Here is a 7146-nt window from a genome sequence, read left to right on the forward strand (position 1 = left end):
CCCCCCCCCCCCCACTTTTCGGAAAACTCGCCTAAAGGCCCTTGCAGAATGCCAGGCAACAAACAATAGGAACAGGGAATAGAAATTTGGATTGGTCAATTATTTCTATTCCCTGTTCCTATTGGCTAAATCCCGACCTACAATATGTGTAGTAAACTTTAAACCTTAAGAAATTGACCAATCACAGTGGAATTATAGAGGAATAATCAATTGTGATTAGTTAATTTCTTACAGCTTAAAGTTTACTATACCTATTAGCGTTCGGCATTGTAAATTGAAGACGTCGAATTGCTCTTTTACTTTGAAAATGCACAGAAGTGAGAGAGATACGAGATTTTGTATCTTTTTCATTTCTATGCATCTTCGAGATGAAAGAGCAATCCGACGTCTCCGATTTACAATGCCCAACGCAGCTAATGTAGATCGGGACTAATACTTATTTCTATTGCCTGTAGCCTGGCATTGTGCAAAGGCCTTATGGCTCTTGCACACAGGACGCGGTAATGTTTGCCGCGCGGCAGAAATCCGCGCGACAGCCAATTAATATGTTGTTTTTCTGTAAAAGCTAGAAGGTTATTACAAAAAGCAGCATATTGATTGGCTGTCGCGCTAACTTCCGCCGCGCTGTAAACATTACCGCTTCCTGTGCGCAGGAGCCATAACGTTGGGCACGATTCAATTGGAACAAAGTATGTACTAATGTGTACGTATGTCGGGTAGGGTTAGGATTATTTTTCAACTGTGCTTATATTTTGATATTTTTTAATAATAAATAATAAAATCTAAATAATAAAAAAGATATTATCCACTTCACGTCGCAAATGCCAGTTTCTTTTCAAGCCGCTACGCTTATTAACTTTAATTGTCACTAGTTTACACAGTAACTCTTGAGCTGAGTACGGATGTAGTGTTGTGTCGACGATTACGACATTGGAATGCACTTGTGTCGCCGTGTGTATGAAAATGTCTAGGGATATTGCAATTGGAAAGCACTCAATATTATGGAAACGAGAAATGGATGCACGCTTGACAAAAAAGTGACAAAATAGGAAGAAAACTATAGCCCTTCTATTTTCGCTCTCTTTCTAGATGTTTGCTTCACTCTGGGTGTTTACGATAATTCGAGTTGGAGTTAGTACGAGTTAGTTTCACTAGAGCCGAAAAATATGATAGGCACAAGCATCTAGTATTTTCATGATTCATGACAACTCAATGCTGTCCGATAAATCGAGTAGAGTTAGGATAACATAGTGGATAGTATATGTATAAGAATTAACAATATCAGGTAACATAGTTTCGTAAAATATATAACAATAATATTACGAATCAATGAGTTGTTACATTTTAGAAAAATTAGAAGCACTAAATTAAATTATGAAAAGATATCATGTATTTGTAAAATATTCAAAAGTAGAAAACAATTATTCTAACCTATTATTAATCTGTTATTATTGAATATTTCACAAATACATGATATCTTTTCATAATTTAATTTAGTGCTTCTAATTTTTCTAAAATGTAATAAATCATTGTTTCGTAATATTATTGTTATATATTTTACGAAACTATGTTACCTGATACTGTTAATTCATATACTATCCGCTATACTACCCTAACTCTACTCTACTCGATTTATCGGACAGCATTGAGTTGTCATAAATCATGAAAATATTAGATGTTGTATCTATCATATTTCTCAGCTCTGGTGAAACTAACTCGTACTTACTCCAACTCGAATTATCGTAAACAGCCTCTATTAGACGACAGAATATAGGGTATTTAGTCCATGTATACTATGTCTATGGTAGAAACACATGTGAGTCAGATGATGAGGTACGTTTTTCATATTATCTGCCTCTCACTCATGTGTGTTTCTATTTCCACTGCTGCAATCAACAGTTCATTCTATGGGCCTGAGCACAGATTTTTGCATAATGGCATTCTATAATGAGCCATTAATCATAAGCCGTAAGCAAGTTGACCAGCCACCCAGACAGCACAAACTGCTAAAAGATATTTTAAACACGTCCAAAAGACATCTTAAAGGAATAAGGACATCTTTTGGATGTCTTTAAGATATCTTTTAATGGGTTGTGTTGTCTGGGCACAGTCGACTGTTTTTGAAAATAATCAACTGTGATTGATTAATTTACTGATTAATGTTTTATTCCCTTACGAAAAAAACCCTTAAATTTGGGTGTAAACACCCAAAAACTGTGGATAAACAGGGGATAAACTAAATTTGAGTGTTAACACAAAAAATTGAGGGTTTTTTCATATTTTTTCGTAAGGATTTGCAAAATTATATGATCATTTGCAAAATTTTAAAGAACTCTTCTGTTCAATTTGACGTAATGTCAATTTTTACGTAATGTACTCTCGTAATCTGAAAGGTTTGTGCACCGATTTTTGGTTGATCTCGGAACGCATCCCAACTTCAGGAGAGAGACAATCACTGCTTGACACGCCAACGCCGCCACTTATTACGAGAGCAGAAGGATGGCATATTCGTGGTGTCAAAAAGTAGTGATTTGACGTATCATTGAAAGAAACAAATAATTATTGTGATGGTGACTGTGATTGTGAAACAATGTATTAAAGAAAAGCATTAATTTTCTAATAATATTTTAAGTGAAAAATGTTTTTAAATTTGAGTGTAAGTTGAAAAAGTTATAAACTATAATTTCTTTAATGTTAATAATTGTAGAATTATAAATTTGCCATTAACATTAAATGAATATGTAAATAATGCTATTATTTGTATAGATGGGGAATTATGTTATTGCGTTCAAAAATAAGCAGACCAAGTCGAGTGATTATTTTAACAAAATATTCATATTACTCGACTTGATCTGCTGATTATTTTTGCTGAGCGCAATAGCATAGCAACACAGGAAGTTTATTTTTATATTTTCAATTTGAATGTAAGTTAAAAAAGTTATAAACCATAATTTCCTTAATGTTATTAACTAGAACTATAAATTTGTGGTTGCTATATTTTTTTGACAAGATACTCATCACTCATCTTGGTTTACTGCTTATTTTTTTTGCTGAGCGCAATAACATAATTCCCCACCTACACAAATAATAGCATTATTTACATATTCATTTAATTTTGATGGCAAATTTATAATTCTACAATTATTAACATTAAAGAAATTATAGTTTATAACTTTTGCAACTTACGCTCAAATTTAAAAATATTTTTCACTTAAAATATTAGAAGATTAATGCTTTTCTTTAATACATTGTCTCACAATCACAGTCACAATCACAATAACTATTTGTTTCTTTCAATTATACACAACACAAACCTTTCAGGGATACTATTCCGTTGGGAGAGTCCTGATTGACCACGGTACGATTGGATACAACTAACCGATGCAAAGAATTATCTAGTGAATTATCAGATCGAACCAATCATTACAATCTGTGTCCAATCGTAACGTGCTCAATCTGGTTCCACTCTATTCCGTTCCCGCGTACCAACAGTTGTTGAATCGGTAGACATTGGCTGCGTTCAGCAGAGAAAGCTACTTTGCAACTGTTGTAAAATTCGTAAATCTGATTGGTACATGCTTTTGGATTTAACCAAAATTAAGAGCATACTCCAATCAGATTCACGAACAGTTGCAAAGCAGCTTTCTCTGCTGAACACAAACATTGTTGCGCGCTCTTTTGTACCGTGGAAAAACTGCGCAATGACGCCTACCGATCCGACAACTGTCGGAACCACGGTAACGAAATACCAGCCCAGTGCTGGGATTCTGTAACTCGTTATTGGAGTTAACGACAGTTTCGTTATCGTTGCGCAGCTTTTGTACACCGTAGAAAAGCTGCGCAACGATAACGAAACTGTTGTTAACTCCAATAACGAGTTACAGAATCCTAATGGACTTCTTCGAAATCAATTCTGATCGGAATAATTCCGTTTCCCCTAGAAAAGACAATAGAAATCTACGAAATAACTGAATGTTTCCGATCGGAATTGATTCCGAAGAAATCCATAATAGGTACCCAGATCACGAGTGTACACTCGTCATCAAAAAGGTTGTCTGGTTTTTTTTTTAAGAACATATTCTTAAGAACCTATCCTTATTGTCCAATGAAAGAATTCATTTTCCAATAGAGATATTGGATAACGAACGCAATGTAAATTCTCCATGAAACTTATGAAGGATTCACATCGCATGACATCGATGTAGGATATCCGATATCCAATAGAATTTGTTTTCTAGAGACAATAATGTTTCTAACTAGTAACCTTAAAAAGTGAAGTCTTCAATTGGATATCGGGTGTCGGACGTCGCGCTGTGATGAACTTCTATAAAGGTCGTTCTGCATTAGTTGCAAGTCGATTGCAACTCTTGTTGCGACAGCCAATCAGAAGCGTCAATTGCACCATTGATGCTTTTGATTAGCTGTCGCAATAAGAATTGCGTCTGCTTGCGATCGGCTTGCAACTAAAGCCAGCGGCACACGATGCTTGTTTTGTGCTGGATTGCTTGCTGGATAGAAATATTCTATTCTGATTGGTCCGTCTTCAGAAATATACCAATCAGAACAGAGTATTTCCATCCAGCAAGCAATCCAGCATGAAAACAAGCATTGTGTGCCAGTGGCTTAATAGCGTGTTCGACTGGCCTTGGGTTAATCGCTCCGAGAGCGATTAATGACTTCATAAGTTTCTACTAGCCAATCATAAAGCTTATAAGTACTTGTTCGACCAATAAACGTAGGTTGAATAATCCAGAGTGGGTTAACCCAGAGCCAGTCGAACATGTTATAGGCCGGTATTCATAGTCGAATCTTATTTCAAGATCGTCTTAAGTAATGTCTTAAGATGCGAATACGGCTCTGTGATTGGTTCATGACATCTTAAGACAGTACTTAAGTTGATCTTAAATGTAAGATCTGACTATGAATCCCGGCCATAATGTAGAACGATCTTTACGGGTACGCAACTATTTCAAAAATATAGGTCTAAGGCCAGTATTCATAGTCCGATCTTATATTTAAAATCATCTTAAGTACTGTCTTAAGATGTCATAAACCAATCACAGTATTCGCATCTTAAGACATTATTTAAAATGGTCTTGAAATAAGATTCGACTATGAATACCGGCCTAAGAATGCAGCTAAAAGGAACAGACCATTGATCGGTACATCTCAGAACACATCTTACAACCTAACCTAATTTCACTTGGTAAGAAATGCGCTTGTAAATATTATCCCCGTATCGTGTTCTACAACAAAGGTTTCAAGAGATATGTGAGAGAGTCTACCACAAAACGCAAGTATTTACTCGAAATTTCAATAATAAAATAAGTTGTTTTTTGTATGTACCACACACATTTGTCGTGTGTAGGAGTATAAATGGTTATTGGTTATATAGTTGGACGGATAACCTAAAGTGAAACATGCCGTGGCAAAGAAAAGATAAACATGTTTAACCGAGGATATTTGATTGTGTCTTAAAAATTTGTGTCAAGAATTTCGTTAACATCAATAGCGATATACGCCTGTGCAATTTGCGAAATAATTCTTTTACCGTCAATCTCTCTATATTTGTCATTTATAAATCAACTTTATAACTCAACTTCGTTTGTGGCGAACAAAGTAATATATGTAAGTTTTGTTAATACAAAGAAAACAATATTCTAAAAAATAGAATATTACAAATCACAGATTAGTATAGCCTTAATACTAAAGAATTAATATTATACTGGAATTCCAAAAAAATCTATTAAAAAACTACCATATTTTAGAACATTATATCCAGTTAACCATTCGCTTGCAAACAGAATAATACAATTTCTGTTACCAAATTGACATTTCGGCAGATCTACTGCATTTTTAGCATCAATTTGTTGTCAACGTATTTACACATCAGTTCACTGTTGACTGTCAATATGATGTATATTATGACCATCAGATACTGTAACATTTATGCAGACAGTTTGCTGAAACTGCACTAGCAAAGCTACTTTGGTATTTATTGTCAATTTTTTGTTAACGCTTTTGACTGATCTGCTCGCTATACACTGACACTTTATCATGTAGTTTGCTGATTGATGTTGGTAAATGTCTACTGGAATTGTGTTCATAGTCTTTTCAATGATAAAGTATGTTTCTTATCTGTGATCTTTTGGCAAGTAGAATTTGTTGCCTACATTTATCTCCACAGAAATGATTATTGGAGTAACTTTACATGTTAGTATGTTAATTTTTACATATCATTAGGCTTGTTGTTCTTAACTAAACTAGTACTTCACTGGAACTTTTTTCCTTTGTCTTTATAGAGTGAGTCACCAAATGTTAGATTCTAAAGTATCATCTTACTTTTTATATTAGCAGAAAATATGAAAGAAATAAATTGTGTGGGATTGAGAGAATTTGTTAACCATAATATTTATCTTTTCCAATCACACAATTTATTCCTTAAATATTTTCCTCTAATATAAAAACAACAGAAATATTTTAGGATTAGATGATTCATTCTGTATATTTGTCTAACAGCAAAGAGTACAACCTAGTTCAGTTAAAAAGACTATACCTAGTAATATTATGTTGATAGGGTGTCTGATTCATACCGTATTAGAGCTAATATATAGCTAGAATAGGTTAGGGTGGAGTAATGGAATTAGTGTTTTTTTTTTTTTTATATAACTACGTAAAATTTGGAGATATTAAGAGGATGCTGGAGTCAATGACGAACTCGAACAATGTCGATAATGCAGAAACGATCGTTACTAACATAATCACGCTATCCTTTTCGTATTTCTTATATATACAGAAATTACACGAATGTGTGTTGCATTGTTTTACCATACTCAACGGAAAACCTAACCATATATGTGTAGAAATCTTTCTGCAAACTTTTTCGATATTCTTAAGCTTCCAAATGCGGATGCGAAGGTAGAGCAATGTTCTTTAAAATTTTTCTGCTTGGAGCATCCACAATTTCGGTATGTACAAGCTGCGGAACTTTTGAATTAGGCAAATATTATGCTAACTGATAGCTCGAGATTTTACATTAAAAATTTTTTGTTCGTTTTCGACACATATCGAGCAATGCTTCTATTTATTTTTGCACACTTTCATTGCGTAAAAGTATTTGTAATTCTGTGTAACCAATACGACGTA

At 34.1% G+C, this 7146-nt stretch overlaps 2 protein-coding genes across 3 annotated transcripts in view; one reads left to right on the forward strand and one right to left on the reverse strand.

Moving 5' to 3' along the window:
- Positions 1 to 7146, reverse strand: part of LOC116850669 (NACHT and WD repeat domain-containing protein 2) — a 42447-nt gene that overhangs the window by 2816 nt on the left and 32485 nt on the right. The gene's annotated exons all lie outside the window — the stretch shown is intronic.
- The window catches only part of LOC116850668 (transformation/transcription domain-associated protein), a 51689-nt gene continuing 49730 nt past the window's right edge, over positions 5188 to 7146 (forward strand). Inside the window, exon 1 of one of the 2 annotated variants that reach the window (XM_032829207.1) lies at positions 5188 to 5293. The gene's annotated coding sequence lies outside the window, so the exon portion shown is untranslated. Of the gene's footprint in view, positions 5298 to 7146 lie in introns of both variants that reach the window. The other variant, XM_032829211.1, reaches the window with a different exon arrangement.

Source organism: Odontomachus brunneus, unplaced genomic scaffold (genome assembly GCF_010583005.1).
Source record: "Odontomachus brunneus isolate Ranch 3 - 2012 unplaced genomic scaffold, Obru_v1 Obru_scaffold_151, whole genome shotgun sequence".
NCBI classification, from domain to species: Eukaryota; Metazoa; Arthropoda; class Insecta; order Hymenoptera; family Formicidae; genus Odontomachus; species Odontomachus brunneus.